This window comes from Triticum dicoccoides, chromosome 4A (assembly GCF_002162155.2).
Source record: "Triticum dicoccoides isolate Atlit2015 ecotype Zavitan chromosome 4A, WEW_v2.0, whole genome shotgun sequence".
Lineage (NCBI taxonomy): Eukaryota > Viridiplantae > Streptophyta > Magnoliopsida > Poales > Poaceae > Triticum > Triticum dicoccoides.
In genome coordinates, this window is record NC_041386.1 from 474736258 (window position 1) to 474750327 (window position 14070).

The 14070-nt window shown below is 46.7% G+C and overlaps 1 long non-coding RNA gene across 1 annotated transcript; it reads right to left on the minus strand.

Annotated features, from left to right (window-relative positions):
* Positions 1-1828: 1828 nt before the first annotated feature.
* LOC119286275 lies at positions 1829-4917 on the minus strand. The gene is made up of 2 exons (XR_005140349.1): positions 3648-4917; positions 1829-2098 (listed from the first exon to the last, which is right to left on the minus strand). It is a non-coding gene; the product is annotated as an uncharacterized LOC119286275 (long non-coding RNA).
* Between the last annotated feature and the right edge of the window lie 9153 nt (positions 4918-14070).

Genomic DNA, 14070 nt, shown 5'->3' on the forward strand with positions numbered 1-14070 from the left:
TCTGCACTTGGCATCCTTGCAGCTTTCTCTGCCTTAGCTTTGCCTCTCTTCTCTTGTGCTTGAGCTCATGATGGTTCCTCCTCGTTCATCACTACTGTGTTGTCTTCAAAATCAGGATGTAAGGGTAGATGCTCCTTGTCCAGCAAATAAGTTCCTGTGCCCATCTTGGAGTTGATGAGCTCCTGAATATGTGGAGCATACCCACAACTTCTCTTTTGATCAGCAGCTATCCTCTTGATTGTTTCCACAATCAAACTCATAACCTTGAACTTCCGAGGAACATCAAAAAGCTGTAGCAGGTTGATGGAGTGTCCTCTGATCATATTGTTATCTCCTGACTTGGGTAGCAATGTGTGCCTTAAGATCCAGTTGATGGTAGGTAGACCAGACAACAGGAAATGTACAGATCCAAGCTTGTGTGTCTCCAAAGCTTTATCTGGGATCTCTTTGTACATGTTTGCCATGGAGTTGTGGTCTTCCTTCTTCTTGGCATACACATCCAAGTCATCCTCATGTTCTTCTGGGGCATTGATTAGCTTGGCCCACTCTGCAACAGTGGATTGATACCTGGTACCCTCAGACATCCATACTATCCTTCTGTCTGGATAGAACTGAGAAGTGGAGTAAAACTGCATGATCAGCTCATCATTCCATTTGGTGAGCTTCTATCCAACAAATTCATCTACTCCACATGCCTTGAAGCTGTCATATACTCCTGGGAAGTGATCTTCATTCTCCTTGATGTATTCCCAATCCACCCATTTCATGTCACATACAATGGGCTTCTTGTCAAGCAAAATTGCCTCATAAAAGTCTTGTTGCTCTTTTGTGTGAAACCTGTAATCAATTGCAGTCCTCCTCCTTACAGCATAGGGATTAGACTGTCTCCACAATCTCAGTCCTGAATCTTTCTTGATGTGCATGTCCTCAGCGACTGGATGAGCATCATTATGGTCAGGAATTTTGGGCTTCAACTTCCTCAAAACAAGTGAATCATCTTCCTCTTCTTCAGCTTCAGGCATTGGGGCCTTGTTATTTTTTGTTGCAGGAATACTTCTAGTATTTCTCTTGGGTGCAGAAGGCTTCTGAGCAGCAGCCTTGGGAGCAGATTTGGGCTTAGATGGAGTAGCCACTGATTTGATAGCATCTCCCACAAGCTTCTGAGCTTTGGGAGCTGGTGCAGCATCCTCTTCCTCTTCATCTTCTTCTGGATCTCTCATAATGGAGGATCTACCAAGGAGTCTGGCAGTGGTCTTCTTGACCCTTTCCTTCCTCTTCTTTCCTTCTCCAACAACCTCTTCAGTTGGCTTGGAGGTTTCAGCAGTTGAGGCTCTAACATTTAAGGTTGGCACCCTCTTGGCAGGGGCCTTCTCACTACACCACAACACTGATGTAAGGACAGAATAACTGCCGGGAGAAGGCTCTTTAGAGGGCAGACAAACTGTCAGGACTTTGGTTCTCTCGGCAGATAGAACCACCACGAGAACGGCTGCCGGGGATTACTTCTCCCGGCAGACAAACTTCTCCCGACAGTTTTTCTGCCCTGACACATGTATTTGCCGGCAGTTTGTGTTCGCTCGGCAGATTGTTCGGAGCACGTGAAACTGCAATTATTGGCAGTTAAGCCGCCTGTACAAGCATGTTCACCCGGCAGATATTATGCCAGCTTGTTGACTTCACTAGCAAAATGTTCTAGGCAAACCTATTATGTAATATCCATCCATATATATACGCACTCAGGACATAGCACACAATTTATACATGCACTTCAATCAAAGTAGCATATAGGCCTCATCGAAAACCTTAAACTTAACGACCATATATAAAGAGGTAGTACCACAAAAGGATTACATATATACGTTTGCCACACACCCAAAATAAAGTAGTGCCACTAGAGATGTACATATGTTTCTAGATGTGTGCCACACAACCTAAATAAGCTAATTCAACAATCACCAAAATGAGCAGAGCAAGTCTTTACGTTCAACAAACAAGACACATGTCATTATCACTCCACCAACTTAATTTTAGGTCTTCCAAATCTTCAGCAGCTTGAAGATCTTCCAAACATTAGTGAACTTGTGCACCTTTGGGAAACCTGCAATAAATCAGAAGATGTTACATATAACAGTTGCAGTCATAACTTAAGGAAGATGTTATAACAATTGCATATAATAGCCGGATATATGTTCTAAAATATAGAGCAACCAGTAACATCTCTTGAGTAATCTCTTCTATAGTAGAGAACATGTTCTGGAGATCAAGATCTCCATTCTTTTATCATCTTAACAATAGCTAGTTTATCTTCTCATCAAAATGTAGCGTGCAAAGTCTGTACAAATATTAACAGGAAGATGTTACAACAATCACATACAACAGTCGCATGCCCGACATACAACAGCCGCATATGTTCTGAAACATAGAGCAACTAGTAACATCTCTAGAGTAATCTCTACTTTAGTAGATAACATATCCTGGACATCAACATGTCCATTTTTTATCATCTTGACAATGTGCTAGTGCAGTCTCTAGTGGGCCTTGATATTGAGCCTGACCTTGGATATAAGCTGATTTATTTTGAGTTCCTATATGAAGTTGGCACAACATAATAGGATAATGAATCTGGAAATCTATAAATGATGATATCATTTTGTGGTTTTGCGTGGTATTTCCTTAGAGCAATGATGACAATTGTGCTTACAGACTTCTTGCATCCAGAACACGAAGTTGAACTACATTTCTCCTATTGCGGAATCTGATGAAGGGGTGTATTGGGAGTATTGTGATTTTCACTGAAGCATTGCCTCTTATTGTAAAGATGACTCAATGTTGGTCCCATTGCACAAACAAGCCTTTTAATTTTTGCTCCCTCTTTGCAGGAGCTATTAAAGTTGTGTTAGAATAAGAGGGGAACTAGCTGGACATATATTTCAGGATCTTTTAATGGGAGCTGTTTAGTTTCCTGGTTCCATGCTTTTGTTGGACAAGTTACAAATGAAGGTCCCCTAAAATGGTACTCGCTCCGTCCCAAAATAAGTGTATCAACTTTGTAACTTTAGTGCAAAGTTGTACAAAAGTTATGAGACTTATTTTGGGACGGAGGGAGTATCTGAGTAGTGGACAAGCCCACAGATTTACAAATCCAGTGAAACACTACGAGCATTTGGTTCACTTTCCTACATCTTGCACAACAAGTTGAATTAGCCTAGAAAAATAAACCAAGGCTTTTGACAAACAAACAAACAAACAAGCTAAAATACTTCATGTACATGAAAGAAAGAGGATCCAGTTATGAGAAATGAATCAAATGAAAGTTGTGAGCATGGAATCCAATGAAAATCATTTCTCTACATGGTAGAGTCTATCGTGTACATGAAAGAAAGATGATCCAATTAAAGTTTATATTTGTAACCATATTTATTCAACTGACCTCTCTCCAAATTCATGGCTGATGGACACAAAAGCACACTTCTAAAGAACTATAATGATCTGTTTGAATTACTAACTAATACTATATACTGGAATCAGGAGCTCAAGTTTCCTGGACACAAGTTAACCATGTAGCAACCAAATGAGCGAACCATTACTATCTGTCCTTGATAGTTCACACTAATGTAAATATTCAGCCAAGAAAACATGTATATTACCTCCTCAGCTTGCTTGTGGTCGCAACGCATTGCCGCATTTGCCACTAACTCACTTCCAACTACATACATAGAAGCAAGATTTTTAAGCAATCAACCATGATAGTCATTGTGCATTTAATCATAGGACCTAAGCTTACATGCTTGTAAGGCCATGCAATACATCGCGTAACATACGAAAGAAAGTTTACTTCTATTAATAGGGAAAAATCTAATACCATATATTACATTGAAAATGAACAAAGTAAGCTCGCACAAGAAGCAGTTATGACTCATCATTTTGGTTCACTCCAGGGGGTGGTCATGGTGTACTCACATCAATATGAACGATGACCAAACTTCAAATCTACGACCAGACTGCAGTTGACACAACCATATATAATCTACTACGATGGTCACTATTGTTTCGGTAGATATTGATGATATAAGGGCGCTCCTTGGTCAGTGGGTTGTCTCCTGGTGTTGTTCCTTCACTAATACTGCAAGCTGCTTATTACATGTGAATCAGTATAAAGTACATAAAGACTCCCAACAGATGAATACAAGAAAAAAATTGTAGCAAGATAAACTGCATCTGTATAAAGTACAGAAAGGCTCCCAACAGATCAATACAAGCAAAAATTAGCAACAGAAACTTCCTATGTTTGCTTCAAGAAGTCACAATCTAGTGAAGGCATAAACTATGCAGAAGGTGCAGCTTGCCGGAGGAGCTCCTTGGGGCCCGGGTGAGCATGTGCGGAGGGCCATCTTGGGGGAGGAAGCTCGCGAGGAGGGTGGTAACTGAGGAACAACAGCGTATGGCGGAGGAGGAAGGTCACTGGTGGATTGGCTCAGCGATGGGATGCTCCGTGTCAATTGGTGCTCGTTGGCACCGGTCTGGAGTGGTTGGGGGCGACAGCGGCAGTTGTCTGGTGGAGGAAGCGACAGTGGATGCTAGGGGCAGCAGAGGAGCTGCGATGGTGGGCGACGACGGCGTCAGTGGTCTGGGTGGAGGACTCAACAGTGCATTGGTTGGGGCGGCGGACGGGTTGCGGTGGTGGGGGGCCGACGGCGGCACTGGGGCCGGTTGGGGCGGCGGAGGGGCTGCGGTCCTGGGGGAGTGGGGGTGACGGCGGAGGGATCAGGCGGTTGGGGGCAGCGTCGATCTGGTGTCGGGAACCGGTAGATTGGGTGATTTGGGGATGGCGATGGCGATGGCTAGAGGGCGGCCGCCGGCGAAAGGTCAGATTGTTGGGGACGGCGGCACAATGGTGTAGGGCATGGGTTGATTGGGATTTGGGGGGCCAGCGATGCGGTCTGGTGTGGTGGGCCGGCGCTTCTAAGTTTGTTTTGGGCCAAATTCCTTGTCACCCTCGCGCGTTTTTTCCTCGCTAGCGCGCGCTTAGGGCCGAAACTTTTCATTGTCGTGCCGAAGACGGTCCCCGGCAGAATATGGGCCGTTTTCTAGTTGTCCCGGCAGATAATGGGCCCTAGATTGTACCGGCAGTTAGTGTGCCATCGTTGCTCGAGTTCTCCCGGCAGTTTGCTTGCCCTAAGATGCTTATACCGACAGAAATTAATGTCCCGGCAGTTTATTTTCCCTTGGTCGGGTATTTCTCCTGGCAGTTAATTGCCCCCAATCAAGTGTTGTGGTGTAGTGTCTTGTGCAAGCCATGCTTAGTTGTTGCAGCTGACCCATATTCTTTCTTCAGCACCTTCTTCTTGGAGCTGTCTTCCTCCTCAACAGCCACATAGTCCTCATCTTCATGTTCTGAGGTTTTCTTCTTCCTTGACCCGGTGGCTGCTTTCGGCAAGTTACTTGGTGTGCTCTTGTTGCCATCATATTGGGGATATTACTACGGGAGGTAAACAGGCCTTATGTAGCCGAGTTGACTCTTTGAAGATTAGAAGCCCATGAAGATGCAAGGATGGTGGCGCTTTACGGAAGGCCCAAGGCTCAAAGGCGGGTTACAACCTGTAAATGTAAACTGACCTAGTCATGTAACTTATATTGTAAGGTAGGAAGAGTAGAGACCGAACCGGACACATTTATGATCCGGCTTCGGGACTCTGTAGCCCGGTGAGCGTCAACCTATGAATATAAAGGGACGACCCGGCCGCAGTTTAGGGACAGACAACAACTCGAGAGCCAGACAAAGCGGATTCGCTCCCTGGCCTTCGAAACCCTAGCAATACCAATCACAACTAGACGTAGGCTTTTACCTTCCTCGAAGGGGCCGAACTAGTATAAAACTCCCCGTGTCCCCTTGTCCGATTTAACCCCTTTAAGCTAACCCGTAGCGATGGCTCCAGGACTAAGTCCCTTCACAAGGACATCTGCCGTGACAAACCCACGACAGTTGGCTCCCACCGTGAGGCTATCGCACGATGGTTTTGAGTTCTTGAAGGGCAGCTTCGATGGACTTAAGGGATACGCTGTGGGCCAGATGACGAAGAGTGGTCGCGGCAAGCTCTACATCGACAACACAGGATGGGGTCCCGAGGGCGATTCAATCGAATACGGGTACCGGGTCCCCTTTGGTGGGATGCACGTCTTCATCGGCAAGATCGGCGAACCGGCCCCTGAGCCGGACATCTACACCGACATCATCGAAACGGCTTGGCGTGCAAGTTCTTCGCCGGTTCAGCCCGAGGCAAGGCATGTGTTCGTGGGTGTCATCCATGGATCGAGGTACGAGGACGGGCCGGTGTCCGATGGAGAGACCGTGGTCTGTTCTGATGACGAGTCTTCTGGAGAGATCAAATCACTTTACCAGTTGCAGGACGGCCGGATTGATGGAGGATCCGAGGGTAACAGTATTCCAGATTCCCCTAATTTGCCAAACCGGGCCGCCATCTTCATGGCCGGCACACAATCAGCGCCTCATTCATCTACTACCGCGGCAATGCTCTCCAGTTCAACAATGGCCACACCAACAGGGGCAGGAAGCTCAGCGCCGCCTCCAGCCCAAGGCATGTTTGATTTGTTCGACGCTTTGGCAACGTTGATGGCCGCAGAGGTGGATGCAGCAACCAGGGATCAGCACAATGCGGAGATTGCAAAGGTGAAAGATCAGATAGCCCAGGCTATAGCGGACCTGGCGACAGAAAATGCTAGGATGGCTACAGAGCGAGCTGAATTGGAAGCACATGCCTACCGGATTAGGCTGGATCATAATGCTTCAGAGGAAGTCATGAGAAGAAGGTACCGATTGTGTTTCCCGTCGGTTTATGAGCCGCAGAATCTCTTCAACACACCAGGAGCTGGTAACCAACCCATACTAAACCGGGCGGAGGCGCCGGGAACAGGGGCGCCGGTTCAACCGCGCCCGATGGACCCGCCTCGCCAGAACAACATTGTGCCACAGTATGTACCAACACCTCTGGGGCATTATTCCAACCCGTTGGACAACATTGTGGCTGCCGCTTCACGCCTAGCGGCCCTCCCAACCGACGGCGAGTCACCAGTTGCGGTGGAAGCACGTCGGGCCAGGGATCTCCTTCAAACAGCACTAAATCAACAGCAGGCGTATTCACACAGTCGTGAGAGGATTCATTCCACTCCCCGTCCAAGCTGGAGCTATAGCAGACACGTGGAGGATGAACCGACCGTGTCCAGTAGTGCACATCGCCGAAATTCACCACGAGGAAACAACCCGGCGGGGGAGGCGCTAATGCGTAGGATGTTGTGGACCATGGCCGTGCATGTCGGAGGCCGAGTTGATAGCTCGACACGGAACACGACCACATACTCCGGTTCACCCTACGGCCTCAGTGGAGCTAGGTGTGGTGTTCAGTTCCTTAGGGGTGCCATGTCTTACCCCCGCTTTGCGCAATGTGAGACTGCCCAAGGATTTCAAGGGACCTCGTAAGGTACCAAATTACACCACCGATTTGCAACTAGAGGCATGGGTGGAGAGCTATGAGATGGCATTGGAGATGTTAGATGTGGATGAGGCAGTGTGTGCTAAATATTTCACCATGATGTTGGAAGGGACAACTCGCACTTGGTTGAAAAGCTTACCAACCAGTTCTGTCAGATCATGGGCTGGGTTAAAGCACTGGTTTATCCAGAACTTCAAAGATACTTGTAAGCAGCCGATGTCAATCGTGGATCTGGCCGCTTGTGTCCAAGAGGAAGGGGAGTCCACGACCCATTGGGTCAAACGGGTCTCAGCGATTTTGCATTCTTCAGATCGTATCAATGCAGACACTGCAGTATTAACATTGGAGGGCAATTGCCGTTTCTTACCACTCAAACAGAAGTTGGGAAGACTCAAACGTCACTGCAATGATATATCAACGCTCATGGCCGCTTTGGTTAAATATGCCGATTCAGATAATACCAAGGACTCGGACTAAGAGGAGGATAAGTCGGGGAAATGTAAGAAGAACGGCAATGCCAAGGGTCAGCAGCATAATCCGGCAGGCCATGGAAACGGCGGTAAGCGCAAGGCCGACATCAGCTTGGACTTTGTTGTTAACACCAATGCACAGGAGAATGGCCAGCGCCGTAAGGGCAAGCAGCCCCAGAGGGGCGGAGGTTCAGGCCCCAATTTGGAGCGCCTGTTAAATCAGCCCTGTCCAAAGCATGGATCAAAGGAGAAGCCAACATCTCATCTTTGGAAGGACTGTTATATCATTCGGGATTTCAAGAATTCCAATATGTTCCAGTATGATAACAACCCGCCCGGCGGTTCAGGAGGAGGTTTCCATGGGCCGGGCTACGGAGGTGGCGGTTCCGATTTAGGATTTCAAGGCAACCAAACCGGACACATCAATCAAGGGCACCAAAGTAACCATGGAGGTTACAACCATTAGGGGAATCAGCAGCAGCAGCAACAGCAGTCGGGTTATCAGAGCAATCCCAAGCAGCTAAATAGCGGGCAATATCATGTCTTCACTACTAGTTTGTGTAAGCGTGATCAGAAGCTTCACAAAAGGGCAGTAAACTCTGTTGAACCGGCAGTACCTCAGTATTTACGTTGGTCCGAGCAACCTATTCTGTGGAGTAGAGAGGATCACCCACCCCGGGTTGACAATCCAGGTCACTTGGCCCTGGTAGTAGCCCCTCAAGTTGGGGGATACAAGTTTACCAAAGTACTCATGGATGGGGGAAGTAGCATCAACATTTTATATTATGATACATTCCGCCGTATGGGGTTGACAGATAAGAATCTTAAACCGTCGAATACGGTCTTTCATGGTGTGGTGCCTGGTAAGTCTGCATATCCTGTTGGCAAGATAGCTTTGGAGGTAGCTTTTGGAGATGACTATGATTCAAGGTCAGAAACATTGACATTTGAGGTGGTAAAGATCAAAAGTCAGTACCACGCCTTGTTTGGGCGGCCGGCCTACGCTAAATTCATGGCAAGGCCATGTTATGTTTATCTACAGCTTAAAATGCCAGGTCATAAGGGGACTATCACAGTACATGGAAGCAGAAAGATTGCCTTGGAGTGTGAGGAAGGTGATGCGGCTTATGCTGAGTCAGTTTGTGCCACGGAGGAGTTGAAATTCTATAAGGAGCATGTTGATCCGGCAGACATGACCTCTTTGAAAAAGCCGACTACGGAACATGATCTGGTGCTGAAGTTCAAGTCGGCTACAGACACTAAGATGCTTGACTTTGTTCCTGGCGATTCATCCAAACAGTTCAGCATCAGCGCTAACCTGGATCCCAAATAGGAAAGCGCGCTCATCAAGTTCATCCGTGAGAATCGGGACATCTTTGCATGGAAACCTTCTGACATGCCAGGTGTACCGAGGGAACTCGCTGAGCACACACTCAACATTGATCCTAAGTTTAAACCGGTCCAGCAGTTCCTCCGCCGCTTCAATGAAGAAAGATGTAAGGCTATCGGTGAAGAGGTAGCTCGTCTGTTGGCCGCAGGGTTTATTGTCGAGGTTTTTCATCCAGAGTGGTTAGCTAATCCGGTGCTGGTTCTTAAGAAAAATGGCACTTGGCGCATGTGTGTGGACTACACAGATTTAAACAAGGCTTGCCCTGCAGACCCCTTTGCTCTCCCTCGGATTGATCAGATAATTGATGCTACGGTGGGTTGTGACCGTTTGTGTTTTCTGGATGCTTACTCTGGTTATCATCAGATCAAAATGGCGGTTAAGGACCAGGAGAAGATAGCTTTCATAACTCCCTTTGGAGCCTTCTGCTATGTTTCCATGCCTTTTGGACTCAAGAGTGCCCAGGCAACTTACCAGCGATGTGTTCAGAATTGCCTTCATAAACAAATTGGGCGCAATGTTCATGCATATGTGGATGATATTGTGGTAAAGTCCAGAAAGGAGGAAACGTTGATAGAGGATTTAAGAGAAACCTTTGACAATCTCCGGATTTACAAGATGATGCTCAATCCGGAGAAGTGTGTTTTTGGTGTCCCGGCAGGCAAGCTCTTGGGTTTTTTGGTGTCAAACAGAGGCATTGAGGCTAATCCGGAAAAAATTGCAGCAATTACATACTTGTCTAAACCGACGTGTATCAACGATGTTCAATGTCAGGCCGGCCGGATTACAGCCTTGAGCCGGTTTATCAGTCGCCTTGGAGAGAAGGCCATCCCCTTATATCGGATGCTGAAGAAAACAGATAACTTTGTCTGGAGTGAGGCAGTTGATAAAGCGTCCGAGGATCTGAAGAGGCAGCTAGCTGAACCGCCCGTGCTTGCAGCGCCGATCGATAAAGAGCCATTATTATTATATGTGGCTGCTAATGCACGGGCTGTTAGCATAGCCATTGTGGTAGAGCGTAAGGAGCTTGGCAAGTAATATCCGGTTCAATGGCCAGTTTATTATATCAGCGAGGTGCTCATTGAGTCAAAGCAGAGGTATCCGCATTGGCAAAAACTGGTGTATGGAGTATTTATGGCAAGCCGGAAGCTTAAACATTATTTTCAGGGCCATCCCATCACAGTGGTCAGCTCAGCTCCTCTGGGCGATATCATTCAAAACAGAGAGGCAACTGGCCGGATTGCCAAGTGGGCTATTGAGCTTGGACCTCATGGGCTCAAATATATACCCCGCACAGCGATCAAATCCCAGGCACTCGTGGACTTCATCAATGATTGGACGGAGTTACAAGCGCCTGAAGAAAAACCAGATAATACATATTGGCCTATTCATTTTGATGGATCTAGATAGTTGGAGGGCTCGGGGGCTGGAGTCATACTAACTTCCCCACGAGGTGACAAGTTTTGTTATGTCCTCCGTTTAATGTTCCCTTGTACTAACAATGGAGCTGAATATGAGGCTTTTCTCCATGGTCTTCGGATGGCTAAGGAGATGAATTTGAGCCGGGTTAAGTGCTTCGGCGATTTAGATCTAGTGGCTCAGTAGATGTCTGGCACTTGGGACTCTAAGGACCCACTCATGGCTGCATATCGGCGAGAGGTGGATGCAGTGGCTGGTCACTTTAAGGGTTATCAGGTGGACCATATAGACCGGCGGAAGAATGAAGCGGCGGACTCTTTAAGTCGTCTTGGTTCCCAGCGTAAACCGGTCCCGCCCAATGTCTTTCTTGATGTGTTGCATAATCCGTCAGTCAAGGTGCCAACCGAAGAAGATTTGGTTATTCCTGATCCGGAGGCTCAGTTGGTGGCAGCTCTGCATGTCATACCGGATTGGACGATCCCATATCTGGCTTACATGGACCAGGGCGAGTTAACAGACGATGAAATGTTGGCCCGACAGATAATCCGGCATTCAGAGTCCATGACCATACTCAACGGGGAGTTACATTGTTATAGTGTTTCAGGACCAATTCAGCGTTGTGTTTCTTCTCAAGAAGGTTGTGAGATTTTGTGAGAAATCCATGAAGGGGATTGCGGTCACCAGCCGGGTCAAAGTCTTTGGTTGCCAAAGCTTTTCGCCATGGTTTTTACTGGTTGACGGTGCATGCTGATGCGGAGGATAGTCAAGAGATGTGATGGATGTCAAAAATTTGCCCGCCGTGCGCACGTTCCGGCTCAAGAATTGCGGATGATTCCAATTACGTGGCCGTTTGCAACTTGGGGGCTTGATATGGTTGGACCCTTCAAGCGCTCTAAGGACAAAAAGACCCACCTGTTAGTAGCAGTTGATAAATTCACTAAACGGGTGGAGGCAGAGCTAGTCAGCAAGTGTGATGCAGCCACGGCGGTTCAATTCATCAAGAAGGTGATATTCCGGTTTGGCTTTCCACACATCATTATAACAGATAATGGCACTAACTTGTCAAAAGGGGAGATGGAAGAATTTTGTCAACGTGAGCACATCTGGCTCGATCTAGCGTCGGTGGCTCACCCCCAATCTAATGGTCAGGAAGAGAGGGCAAATCAAGGAATTCTATGGGGTATCAAACCCAGGCTTATGGTTCCCTTAAAGAGGACACCGGGTTGTTGGGTTGAGGAGCTACCTTCTGTGTTATGGAGTATCAACACCACACCCAATAGGTCTACGGGTTACACACCTTTCTTCATGGTTTATGGAGCGGAGGCCGTTCTTCCTAGTGACATCCGTCACGATTCGCCCCGTGTGACAGCTTATGTTGAAGCTGATAATGAGAAGGCACGTCAGGATTCTTTGTACATGTTGTATGAAGAGTGTGATCTTGCAGCAGCACGATCAGCGATTTATCAACAAGATCTCCGACGTTATCACAACCACCGGGTTAAAACTAGAACCTTTCAAGAAGGCGATTTGGTGCTCCGGCTCATCCAGGATCAGACTGATATGCACAAGTTATCCCCACTTTGGGAAGGACCCTTTGTGGTCAGCAAAAATCTGCTCAACGGGTCTTACTACCTCATTGATGTTCGAGAGTAAAGACTCACGTCAATCGAAGGAGGAGACCAAGCGGCCATGGAACATAGCTCTTCTTCGGCCTTACTATACTTGAGCCATAGGCTCTTCCTATGTACATATTTATGATAATGTATATATTATATAATAAACCGGAGCCTCCATTAAAGCGGGGTCTCTGTTCTTTTTACGTCATGTTTGTGCTCACAACAGTTTCTACTGACAAAGCGAAGTTCTTTTTTTGTTAATCTGGTCTCTACAGCCGCACGGATATAAAGAATATCACTAGGGGGCTTGGTCATATCTAAACCATAGCTACACCTCTTGGTCGGTTTGAAACGACAAAGGGATATCACTAGGGGGCTTGGTTGTTATCACACCACAGCTACACCTCTTGATAGGCGTTTAGCCAGAAAGGAAATTATGTGGGGCCAAAGAGAGTGTTGCACAAAGCACAAACTCAAACATGGGCACCCACTGAGCACAGCTCACAAAGTTACTTGGGGGCTCTTTGTGCAAAGCAACAAAGAGTTTGAAAGGACCCTCGTAATTGGCTATCAAGCCACGACTTGGAAGCCTGGTGTATTCACCTAAAAAACCGGGTTAACCTGCCTTCATCAAGTAAGCCACTCCTGTCCAGGTAATCCTAGTATGACCCATCGAACGTTTGACATGTCAATCTTTTATAGACCCTGAACTTGTTAAAGTTAAAATGATGATTGGTTAATTGGAGGCCCATCTTAAAAGGCTTTGTTAAATGGTTTAACTCAGCGGCCTGGCAGCCCATGAAAAGCCTCGATTTAGAACCTGGCAGCTCGTAAAAAGCCTTGCATATTTTCCTGTTTGAATTTTGTTTGTTGAAATTCATGAGTATTTTTTGATAAACCGATGTCCTTGACCCGGCTTGCTTTTCAACTACAAGTTGTTGACACATGATTAGTTATAAACCGGTGTTTATTGACCCGGTTTGGTTTGGCTAAATCACCAGTGTTATAAAGAAAACCCGGTAGTTATCCCGGTCCGGTTTAATATATAAACCGACAGTATAGAGATGAGGTTATCAATGCTCCGGATTGGTATTTACACCTTTGTCGTATACACCGTTGGTCAACCAATGAGGTATGTTATGTATACTGCTTTTTGACCAAACACTTTGATTATTTCATCTATGTCATGTACACTTCCTGGATATATTGACCAGTCTAGTGGTAAACCGCTAGACACTTTTAAGTTGTTAAACCCAGGAACACAATTCATCATGGGTTATGCATAAATATATCCCAAAGGGTGGCACAAGTTGTCATGAGGCATTACAAAACATGCTCGATGGCATGGCAAATAAAGGAGTTTTTAGCTATCCTATTACAAGAAGCCTTCAAAACGGCTCCAATGGCATAATTGTTTCTCACAAGATCGGCACACGGTGGACAGTAAACCGGTGACTGGTTTAGGATGCTTCGTCTGGACGGTTTGATGGTTGAGGGTCAGTCGGTGTGGGCACTTCTTCATCCCTCCCCAGACGCTGGAAATCAACCGTTGACCAATCGATTCCAGTTAAAGCTTGAAACACTGCTTCTTCATGGATAAGATTGGAGGGGTTAATATCAGGAGCATAAGTGTGCTTACGAATCAGAGGCACAAGTTCTTCAACTTCATG